We start from the raw sequence: 12,435 nt of genomic DNA, 5'->3' as shown, positions 1-12,435 counted from the left end.
CTAGCCTCAAGGCTACCTATTCTCAAATTATAACTTTAATAAAGGTTTGAGGGAGAAAATGGGTAATTAGTTTAAAATGGAATAAAAAATAACTTCTGGTGTTTGTGTGTGTGTGTGTGTGTGTGTGTGTGTGTGTGCACATTCATGCACACACTCGGGCATGTGAATTACTAAGGTTTAAACCTAGGGTATTAGGTATGCCAAGCTTTACCACTGAGTTATATCCCCAGTCGGCTTCCTGTATCTTAAGCACAGTGTAATACTTGAGCTGTCTACCTACCGAGCAAACCTCATGACTTCTCAGTGAGCCCCGGCTGGCAGGTTCAGACTGAAGCCTTCACAGTGGAGCAGAAAGGCCTGTATTCTGGGCATTCCATTTCAGGGCATGCTTTGGGGTGTCCGACTTGAGATTTTCATGGTCCCTTCCAGTGCCTGAGAGCACTAGGTGTGTTGGCACCTTAGCCAACCGCAGCAATCTGTCCTTCCTCACGGAGCTTCTGGGTGACTCTTCCACCCTACCTCCACCCAACGGTCCATGCAGTGAATGTTCCACTTAAAATCAAACCGTTTGTATGGAGGGAGCCTAACTGGAAAGTAATTCTCTGGTCTCTCATCCCCACACAGCCACCCTACCTCATTTCTACCCAGGTTCAGTGTTAGCCCTGGTGACTGGGATTTATGTACAGGTGTGGTTTTAAAAATACAGGAACTTAAGAGTTGGATGGTAGCTCAGAAGTCTACGGATCTAATCCACAGGAAGTAGCAATTGCTTCTGTATCCTGGCAGTCCATCTCTTTGGGCTCCATTAGCTCTTGAGAGCTGACGCCATGTGGTTAGTGTCCACGGTCATAGTAGTAGTTGTTGTTTGTTTTGCCTTGCTGTGACAAAATATCGGACAGAAGAAACTTAAAGGGAGAGGCTGTTATGAAATTGTTGCTCTGGGGGTTGTTGCCTTTAAATATCTATTAGGAGTTTCTACCCCACTTCAATCATTTAATCCCCCCCCCCAAAAAAAGACAAAGAAACCTTTAGATTTATAATAAGCTTGAAAGCACTAGAGCTGGACAGGTAGCCACTTTTTATGCTATTGTGTCTACTTGCCTGTGGTGGCCCCCGAGATAACACTTGGCATGTTCTGTGTGGGCTACTCCTACTCCATCAGGCCAGGCCTCAAGATCTACACTACCACATGCTGACTTCTTCTTTCTCTCCTTCTTCTCCTCCTCTTCCTCCTCCTCCTCCTCTTCCTCCTCCTCCTCCTCCTCCTCCTCCTCTTCCTCCTCCTCCTCCTCTTCCTCCTCCTCCTCCTTCTTCTTCCTGGTGCCTCAGACCGCCCCCCAAACCCAAGAACGTTTGATATGCCTCCATCTCTTCTGCCTATCCCAGGCTGTAGGCACCTTTATTAACCAATCAAGGATAACTTAGGGGCAATATTTCACAGCAAAAATTGGTGTGTGTGAGAATTCACTGGTCTTGGGGCAACTGGGTCTTGGGATACGGTGTTTAGCATTTGAATACATAGCAGCACTAGACCAACCCCAACAAGAAGCTTTGTTTCACCCACAGTTTTTAAAGGGATACTGTCTTAGTCAGGGTTTCTATTCCTGTGCAAACATCATGACCAAGAAGCAAGTTGGGGAGGAAAGGGTTTATTCAGCTGACACTTCCACACGTCAGGACTGAAACTCAAGCAGGTCAGGAAGCAGGAGCTGATGCAGAGGCCATGGAGGGATGTTACTTATTGGCTTGCTTCCCCTGGCTTGCTCAGCTTGCTTTCTTATAGAACCCAAGACCACCAGCCCGGGGATGGCACCACTCACAATGGGCTGGACCCTTCCTCCTTGATCTCTCATTGAGAAAATGCCTTATAGCTGGCTTTCATAGAGGCATTTCCTCAATGGAGTCTCCTTTCTCTGTGATAACTCCAGCTTGTGTCAAGTTGACACACAAAACCAGCCAGTACAGATACTAATCCATCATGGCCAAGAGGTTGGTGACAAGAGAATGAGGTAGCTGGTGGGTGTACCCACAGTCAGGAAGCTGAGAGAGATGAAGGCTGGTTACCAGCTCACTTTCTCCTTCTTACCTATGTACACAATCTAGGGCTCCAGCCTTACGGTAGTGTCACCACATCTAGGGTGGGTCTTTCCTCCTCAACTAAATGCCCCAGAGATACAGTCAGAGGTCTGTAGAGGTCTTAGGCAACTATAAGACAGTCGAGTTGACCCTCAAGGCTAACCATCACACCCATTGTTGTACAACATTGTCCCCGTGCCACCCAGCGACGATGGCACTTTTTTGAAGGCATGGAAACAGGTCTAATCCCTAGTTCCCATGCCATTTCAGCCAGGAATTCTGACTCAAGATTCTTAATAAATTTTGCTTAAAGCTGTTTTCAAAATCTCAAAAATGCCGCCCCCCACATTCCACACACACACTTCCCTTCACCTCAAGTGCGCTCAATTTTCTCTTGTTGAACGGTCTTTCCTTTGAGTCTTTCCTTGATTCTTCAGGAATCAAGCCACGCATCCCGGGAGATGTGGCTAGTGACGTAATGAGTCAGAAGGATTTCCTCCCACCCCTGGGCTGTAAATAATGGCTCTAGATACGGACTCTAAAGCTGGGCTGGGGAGATGACTCAGCAAATGCAGATGCGTGGTGATCAGGCCTGATGTTCAACCCACAGTCCTCTCCAACCTCCACAAGCACACCAGACACAGGCCGGTACCTGCTTCTGTGTACGCACACAAACACAATATATTTTAAAAATTAATAGTATAAGGGAAATTCTGTATCTATAGTAGGGGCTTAAAGACCAAACTACACCCCACACACATCTCATTTTTCTTTGCTTGAGATGTGTATGTGTGTACACATGTAGCTCAGTCTGGCCCAGGATGACTTCCCAATAGTCCAGACTTTCCCTGGCTGGAATTATAAGGATTTTTAAAAAGAGAACAGATCTGGAACCACTGGACGCCTCCCATCCCAGACACATCCTCCTTTCTCTTCCTCTGCCGCCTTCAAGGACACTGAGAGTTTGTTCCCTTTTGGAAGAGCAAAGACCCTTTGTGCTCTCCTAGACCAGCCCCCCAAAAGAGGAAGCACCCCAGAAAAAGGTGCTGGGAGTTTGGCATCTGTCGTAAGAATCCCTTCCTAATTGTTGTTTTTCCCAAGATTGATTTATCTCTATTTTACGTGTTTGCCTGCTTGTGCGTCTATGTACCGTGTGTGTGTGTGTGTGTGTGTGTATGTGTATGTGTGTGTGTGTGTGTATGTGTATGTGTGTGTATGTGTGTATGTGTGTATGTGTGTATGTGTGTGTATATGTGTGTATGTTTGTATGTATGTGTGTGTATGTGTGTATGTGTGTGTATGTGTTTGTGTATGTGTGTGTATGTGTGTGTATGTTTGTATGAATGTGTGTGTATGTGTGTATGTGTGTGTATGTGTTTGTGTATGTGTGTGTGTATATGTGTGTATGTGTGTGTATGTGTGTGTTGTGTGTGTATGTGTGTATGTTTGTGTGTCTGTGTGTATGTTTGTGTGTATGTGTGTGTATGTGTGTGTTGTGTGTGTATTTGTGTGTGTATTTGTGTGTGTATGTGTGTGTGTGTGTGTGTGTGTGTGTGTGTGTGTGTGTGTGTGCACGTGCCAGTAAACGGCTCCTGACACCCTGGAGCTGCAAACAGAAGGTTGTGCACTGCCATGGGGATGCTGGGAAATGGATCATCTCTCCAGCCATCAATTCTTCTTTCTTTCTAATTATCCATCCACTTTATTTTAACTCCATTTTAATTTAACTCCATCCACTTTATTTTTTATGTTTATTTGGCTGTTCTGTTTTGCTTGTTTGCCTGACACAGGGTTCATTCTGTAGCCCAGACTGATACAGAACTCATTATACAGCCTAGGCTAGATCTCAAACTCTTATTAATCCTCCTGTCTCAGTCTCCCAAGTCATTGAGTTACAGGTGTGAGTCACCCCTCGAGCTCTCATATCAGTCATTTTGGGGGGCAGTGAGGAGTTCACCACAGGGTTTCTCTCTGTAGCCCTGGCTGACCTGGAACTCAAAGAGATCCGCCTGCCTCTTCCTCCTGAGTGCTGGGATTAAAGGTGTGTGCCACCACCTCCAGGCCATCTTTTTTTTTTTTTTTTTTATTAACTTGAGTATTTCTTATATACATTTCGAGTGTTATTCCCTTTCCCGGTTTCCGGGCAAACATCCCCCTCCCCCCTCCCCTTCTTTATGGGTGTTCCCCTCCCCATCCTCCCCCCCTTGCCGCCCTCCCCCCAACAATCTAGTTCACTGGGGGTTCAGTCTTAGCAGGACCCAGGGCTTCCCCTTCCACTGGTGCTCTTACTAGGATATTCATTGCTACCTATGAGGTCAGAGTCCAGGGTCAGTCCATGTATAGTCTTTAGGTAGTGGCTTAGTCCCTGGAAGCTCTGGTTGCTTGGCATTGTTGTACATATGGGGTCTCGAGCCCCTTCAAGCTCTTCCAGTTCTTTCTCTGATTCCTTCATCGGGGGTCCTATTCTCAATTCAGTGGTTTGCTGCTGGCATACTCCTCTGTGTTTGCTGTATTCTGGCTGTGTCTCTCGGGAGCGATCTACATCTGGCTCCTATCGGCCTGCACTTCTTTGCTTCATCCATCTTGTCTAATTGGATGGCTGTATATGCATGGGCCACATGTGGGGCAGGCTCTGAATGGGAGTTCCTTCAGTCTCTGTTTTAATCTTTGCCTCTCTCTTCCCTGCCAAGGGTATTCTTGTTCCCCTTTTAAAGAAGGAGTGAAGCATTCACATTTTGATCATCCATCTTGAGTTTCATTTGTTCTAGGCATCTAGGGTAATTCAAGCATTTGGGCTAATAGCCACTTATCAATGAGTGCATACCATGTGTGTTTTTCTGTGATTGGGTTACCTCACTCAGGATGATATTTTCCAGTTCCAACCATTTGCCTACGAATTTCATAAAGTCATTGTTTTTGATAGCTGAGTAATATTCCATTGTGTAGATGTACCACATTTTCTGTATCCATTCCTCTGTTGAAGGGCATCTGGGTTCTTTCCAGCTTCTGGCTATTATAAATAAGGCTGCGATGAACATAGTGGAGCACGTGTCTTTTTTATATGTTGGGGCATCTTTTGGGTATATGCCCAAGAGAGGTATAGCTGGATCCTCAGGCAGTTCAATGTCCAATTTTCTGAGGAACCTCCAGACTGATTTCCAGAATGGTTGTACCAGTCTGCAATCCCACCAACAATGGAGGAGTGTTCCTCTTTCTCCGCATCCTCGCCAGCATCTGCTGTCACCTGAGTTTTTGATCTTAGCCATTCTGACTGGTGTGAGGTGAAATCTCAGGGTTGTTTTGATTTGCATTTCCCTTATGACTAAAGATGTTGAACATTTCTTTAGGTGTTTCTTGGCCATTCGACATTCCTCAGCTGTGAATTCTTTGTTTAGCTCTGAACCCCATTTTTAATAGGGTTATTTGTCTCCCTGCGGTCTAACTTCTTGAGTTCTTTGTATATTTTGGATATAAGGCCTCTATCTGTTGTAGGATTGGTAAAGATCTTTTCCCAATCTGTTGGTTGCTGTTTTGTCCTAACCACAGTGTCCTTTGCCTTACAGAAGCTTTGCAGTTTTATGAGATCCCATTTGTCAATTCTTGATCTTAGAGCATAAGCCATTGGTGTTTTGTTCAGGAAATTTTTTCCAGTGCCCATGTGTTCCAGATGCTTCCCTAGTTTTTCTTCTATTAGTTTGAGTGTATCTGGTTTGATGTGGAGGTCCTTGATCCACTTGGACTTAAGCTTTGTACAGGGTGATAAGAATGGGTTGATCTGCATTCTTCTACATGTTGACCTCCAGTTGAACCAGCACCATTTGCTAAAAATGCTATCTTTTTTCCATTGGATGGTTTTGGCTCCTTTGTCAAAAATCAAGTGCCCATAGGTGTGTGGGTTCATTTCTGGGTCTTCAATTCTGTTCCATTGGTCTATCTGTCTGTCTCTGTACCAATACCATGCAGTTTTTATCACTATTGCTCTGTAATACTGCTTGAGTTCAGGGATAGTGATTCCCCCTGAAGTCCTTTTATTGTTGAGGATAGTTTTAGCTATCCTGGGTTTTTTGTTATTCCAGATGAATTTGCAAATTGTTCTGTCTAACTCTTTGAAGAATTGGATTGGTATTTTGATGGGGATTGCATTGAATCTGTAGATCGCTTTTGGTAAAATGGCCATTTTTACTATATTAATCCTGCCAATCCATGAGCATGGGAGATCTTTCCATCTTCTGAGGACTTCTTCAATTTCTTTCTTCAGAGTCTTGAAGTTCTTATTGTACAAATCTTTTACTTGCTTGGTTAAAGTCACACCGAGGTACTTTATATTATTTGGGTCTATTATGAAGGGTGTCGTTTCCCTAATTTCTTTCTCGGCTTGTTTCTCTTTTGTGTAGAGGAAGGCCATCTTAATTGAAAGAGTATTGTATGTTTTTCTCTATCTCCTCATTGGAAGGGTCACGTATGGGAGTGTCTTTGCTTCTGTCACCAATGTCCCCTCTGTAAGTCCCTTACTGTATGTAGCTGTAGGTGGTTCTCTTTAGTGGACAGGTTAAAATATAAACTAGAGACATTAAAAAGAAGGGGTGGGGGTTAGTGAAATGGCTCAGCAGTTCAGACCAGTGACTGTTCTTCCAGAGGACTGGGGTTCAATTCCCATCACCCATATGGCAGCTCACAACTGTCTGAAATTCTAGCTGCAAGGGATCTGACCCCTCACACAGGTATGCACGTGGGCAAAACACCGATGCACATAAAATAAAAATACATGAACTTTTAAAAAAGAAGGGGTATAGCAGGCATCAATGACTGAGATCACTTACTTAGTTTATCTATTTGTTTTGAGTCGTGGTCTCACCAGGTAGCCCCGGCTGGTCTGGAACTCACTGTGGAGACCAAGTTGACCTCAGACTCAGAGAGACCCATTTGTCTCTGCTTCCCAAGTGCCAAGGTTAAAAGCATATATTAACATGCTTAGCTATTCTGATGATTGTGTGTTTTTAAAATGAATAAAAAGTGCAGCTCATTTCAATTTTATATGTGTGTACTTCTCAGTGAAGTAAAAAAAAATAGTTAAGCAGAAAAGCATTTGTACGCATGCACATCGACGTGTGCAAGAGTTCATTCCAGACTGTCACTAGAACTAGACTGCCAAGAAGGCAGCATGGCCACCCAAAGGGAAATAGCCATTTATTTTGACGAATGATAAGAATACATTTTTTTATGACAGAGTCTCATTGTGTAGCCCTGGCTGACCTAGAACTCACAGCAATCCACCTGCCTCTACCTCCCAAGTGCTGAGATAAAAGGTGTGCTCCACCATATTCAGTCAGAATTAGCAAACCTTTTTTTTTTTTTAAGAATTACAGCAGGACAGAGAAAGCATCTGAGTTTGGTGAGTCACATTTGTGAGCCCAGCATCAGGAGACAGAAGACTCAAGGCCAGCCCATGCTATCAGGGGTGGGTCTTTCTAAACAAACAAACAAACAAACAAACAAAAATGTGTTAAAGACAGAGTTATTAGAGAGAAACTTTTTCTTTTAATTTTTTATTAGATATGTTTCTTTACTTACATTTCAAATGTTATTCCCCTTCCCAGTTTCCTGTCCATAAGCCCCTACTCCTTCCCCTCCCCCCTCTCCCTCCCCCTCCCCCTCCCCCATATGGATATTCTCCCTATACATCCCCCTTACTGCCCCCCCATATTCCCCTGCACTAGGGGTCCAACCTTGGCAGGACCAAGGGCTTCCCCTTCCACTGGTGCCCCAACAAGGCCATCCTCTGCTACGTATGCAGTTGGAGCCCTGGGTCAGTCCATGTATAGTCTTTCGGTAGTGGTTTAGTCCCTGGAAGCTCTATTTGTTTGGCATTGTTGTTTATATGGGGTTGCAAGCTTCTTCAACTCTTGCAATCCTTCCTCTAATTCCCCGAAAGGGAATCCTGTTCTCAGTTTGGTTTGCTGCTAGCATTGACCTCTGTATTGGACATGCTCTGGATGTGTCTCTCAGGAAAGATCTATATCCGGTCCCTTTCAGCATGCATTTTCTAGCGTCATCAATGTTATTTAGTTTTGGTAGCTGTATATATATGGGCCATTTGTGGGGCAGGCTCTGAATGGCCATTCCCTGAGTCGCTGCTCTAAACTTTGCTTCCATATCCCCTCCTATGGATATTTTTTCCCCTTTTAAGAAGGAGTGGGAGCATCCGCATTTTGGTCATCCTTCTTCTTGAGCTTCCTGTGCTCTGTGGATTGCATCTTGGGTAATTTGAGCTTTTTGGCTAATACCCACTTATCAGTGAGTCCATACCAAGTGTATTTTTCTGTGATTCAGTTACCTCACTCAGGATGATATTTTCTAGTTCCATCCATTTACCTATGCATTTCATGAAGGCATTGTTTTTGATAGCTGAGTAGTACTCCATTGTGTAGATGTACCACATTTTTTGAATCCATTCCTCTGTTGAAGGTCATCTGGGTTCTTTCCAGCTTCTGGCTATTATAAATAAGGCTGCTATGAACATGGTGGAGCATGTGTCTTTGTTATATGTTGGGGCATCTATTGGGTATATGCCCAAGAGAGGTATAGCTGGGTCCTCAGGTAGTTCAATGTCTAATTTTCTGAGGAACCTCCAGACTGATTTCCAGAGTGGTTGTACCAGTTTGTAATCCCACCAACAATGGAGGAGTGTTCCTCTTTCTCCTCATCCTCGCCAGTATCTGCTGTCACCTGAGTTTTTTATCTTAGCCATTCTGACTGGTGTGAGGTAAAATCTCAGGGTTGTTTGATTTGCATTTCCCTTATGACTGAGGATGTTGAGCATTTCTTTAGGGGCTTTTTGGCCATTTGATAGTCCTCAGCTGAGAATGTTTTGTTAGCTCTGTACCCCATTTTTAATAGGGTTATTTCGCTTCTGGAGTTCTTTGTATACGTTGGATATTAGCCCTCCATCAGATGTACAATTGGTAAAGATCTTTTCCCAATCTGTTGGTTGCCATTTTGTCCTAACAACAGTGTCTTTTGCCTTACAGAAGCTTTGCAGTTTTATGGGGTACGCGAAGCCCACCCCCACAGTGACACACTTCCTCCAACAAGACCACACCTTCTTTTTTTCTCCATCTTTATTAACTTGAGTATTTCTTATTTACATTTCAAATGTTATTTCCTTTCCCCATTTCCAGGCCAACATCCCCCTAACCCCTCCCCCTCCCCTTTTCTATGGGTGTTCCCCTCCCCATCCTGCCCCCATTACCGCCCTCCCCCACAAGAATCCCGTTCACTGGGGGGTCCAGCCTTGGCAGGACCAAGGGCTTCCCCTTCCACTGGTGCTCTTACTAGGCTATTCATTGCTACCTATGAGGTTGGAGCCCAGGGTCAGTCCATGTATAGTCTTTGGGTAGTGGCTTAGTTTCTGGAAGCTCTGGTTGGTTGGCATTGTTGTTCATATGGGGTCTTAAGCCCCTTCAAGCTCTTTCAGTCCTTTCCCAAAAGCAATCTACAGATTCAATGCAATCCCCATCAAAATTCCAATCCAATTCTTCAAAGAGTTAGACAGAACAATTTGCAAATTCATCTGGAATAACAAAAAACCCAGGATAGCTAAAACTATCCTCAACAATAAAAAAGACTTCCAGGGGAATCACTATCCCTGAACTCAAGCAGTATTACAGAGCAATAGGGATAAAAACTGCATGGTATTGGTACAGAGACAGGCAGATAGACCAGTGGAATAGAATTGAAGACCCAGAAATGAACCCACACACCTATGGTCACTTGATTTTTGACAAAGGAGCCAAAACCATCCAATGGAAAAAAGATAGCATTTTCAGCAAATGGTGCTGGTTCAACTGGAGGTCAACATGTAGAAGAATGCAGATCAACCCATTCTTATCACCCTGTACAAAGCTTAAGTCCAAGTGGATCAAGGACCTCCACATCAAACCAGATACACTCAAACTAATAGAAGAAAAACTAGGGAAGCATCTGGAACACATGGGCACTGGAAAAAATTTCCTGAACAAAACACCAATGGCTTATGCTCTAAGATCAAGAATTGACAAATGGGATCTCATAAAACTGCAAAGCTTCTGTAAGGCAAAGGACACTGTGGTTAGGACAAAACAGCAACCAACAGATTGGGAAAAGATCTTTACCAATCCTACAACTGATAGAGGCCTTATATCCAAAATATACAAAGAACTCAAGAAGTTAGACCGCAGGGAAACAAATAACCCTATTAAAAAATGGGGTTCAGAGCTAAACAAAGAATTCACAGCTGAGGAATGTCGAATGGCTGAGAAGCACCTAAAGAAATGTTCAACATCCTTAGTCATAAGGGAAATGCAAATCAAAACAACCCTGAGATTCCACCTCACACCAGTCAGAATGGCTAAGATCAAAAACTCAGGTGACAGCAGATACTGGCGAGGATGCGGAGAAAGAGGAACACTCCTCCATTGTTGGTAGGATTGCAGACTGGTACAATCACTCTGGAAATCAGTCTGGAGGTTCCTCAGAAAATTGGACATTGCACTACCTGAGGACCCAGCTATACCTCTCTTGGGCATATACCCAAAAGATGCCCCAACATATAAAAAAGACACATGCTCCACTATGTTCATAGCAGCCTTATTTATAATAGCTAGAAGCTGGAAAGAACCCAGATGCCCTTCAACAGAGGAATGGATACAGAAAATGTGGTACATCTACACAATGGAATATTACTCAGCTATCAAAAACAACGACTTTATGAAATTCGTAGGCAAATGGTTGGAACTGGAAAACATCATCCTGAGTGAGCTAACCCAATCACAGAAAGACATACATGGTATGCACTCATTGATAAGTGGCTATTAGCCCAAATGCTTGAATTACCCTAGATGCACAGAACACATGAAACTCAAGATGGATGATCAAAATGTGAATGCTTCAGTCCTTCTTTAAAAGGGGAACAAGAATACCCTTGGCAGGGAATAGAGAGGCAAAGATTAAAACAGAGACTGAAGGAACACCCATTCAGAGCCTGCCCCACATGTGGCCCATGCATATACAGCCATCCAATTAGACAAGATGGATGAAGCAAAGAAGTGCAGGCTGACAGGAACCAGATGTAGATCTCTCCTGAGAGACACAGCCAGAATACAGCAAATGCATAGGCGAATGCCAGCAGCAAACCACTGAACTGTGAATAGGACCCCCGTTGAAGGAATCAGAGGAAGACCACACCTTCTAATAGTAATAGTGCCGCTCCCCAGGAACCAAGCATTCAAATACACAAGTCTGCAGGGACCGTTCCTATTTGAACCTCCACAGTAATCATCTACCATTTAATAAGAAAGGCTAGGAACTTGAAACATCCATGCATACTTCAAAAAGTTGATTAATGAATTGTAATGAAACGAAAGATTGCCCAACACTTTTCTTAAATTGCACACCAAAGCATGATGGTTGAGCATCATCGCAAGCTGACTGGATTTAGAAATGACCTGGGAGACACACCTCTTGGCGTGTCTGTGAGACAATTTCCGGACAATTTTAAATAAGAGGGAAGATATACCCAGTCTGTGACTGGCACCATCCCCACAGGACAGGTTCCCATGAACCCAAAACCAAAGACAGAAAAAGAAGTGTGGAGAGCCCCAGTCACATGACCCTGTCTGCAGGAATGCACCATGATGACTACATTCTCTTAAACCCTGAGCCAAAGAAATCCTTTAAGTTGCTTCTGATGTGCATTTTGACACAGCAATAAGAAAAAAAAAAGCGAATGCAGAAGCATCCTCAGGAGAAAAGTTTTCTTTGGCCCTTGATGCTTCTTACCCACCAGTCTCTGCTGAGACAGCCCTGAAAAGTTCAAATTTCTCTTTCCCAAAGCAAGTCATAGAACCCAGAATCCTCCCTGAAGCCAGCCAACCTCAAAATAGTTACATTCCCCCTGTCTTTCTGAATAAGAACTGACCATAAATGAACTCCCAGTCAGGGCATAGCTGTAGCTTCTGTTTGGCTTCCTGGGCTTGGCGATAGCCATCAAAAGAATTCAGATAGGACAGACACAGTGTGGTCAGTAGATTACTGCAAAGGAGAGAGGGCCGCTCTCAGGGCAAGAGTGGCACTGGCTTTATGAAATTTATCAATTCTTAAGAACAGACGGCTTTTCCTGCTGTGCTTTTTCCTGTCCAAGTGATTGATGGGCTCGTTTGATTGATCTTTATGGAAGGAAGCACTGATACAGCATTGTCCGCTGACCAAAGCCTGTGACTGGATAACGATCTTGTAACATTTAGATAATTTTGTATTAGTGACCTTCCAGTCAGTTCAAAATGTCCTGGGCCGCCCCTCCTCCCAGGACAGAGGCGTGGCTCA

This window comes from Rattus norvegicus, chromosome 4 (genome assembly GCF_021556685.1).
Source record: "Rattus norvegicus strain SHRSP/BbbUtx chromosome 4, alternate assembly SHRSP_T2T, whole genome shotgun sequence".
Taxonomy (NCBI): Eukaryota; Metazoa; Chordata; class Mammalia; order Rodentia; family Muridae; genus Rattus; species Rattus norvegicus.
This window is presented reverse-complemented; position numbering follows the sequence as displayed.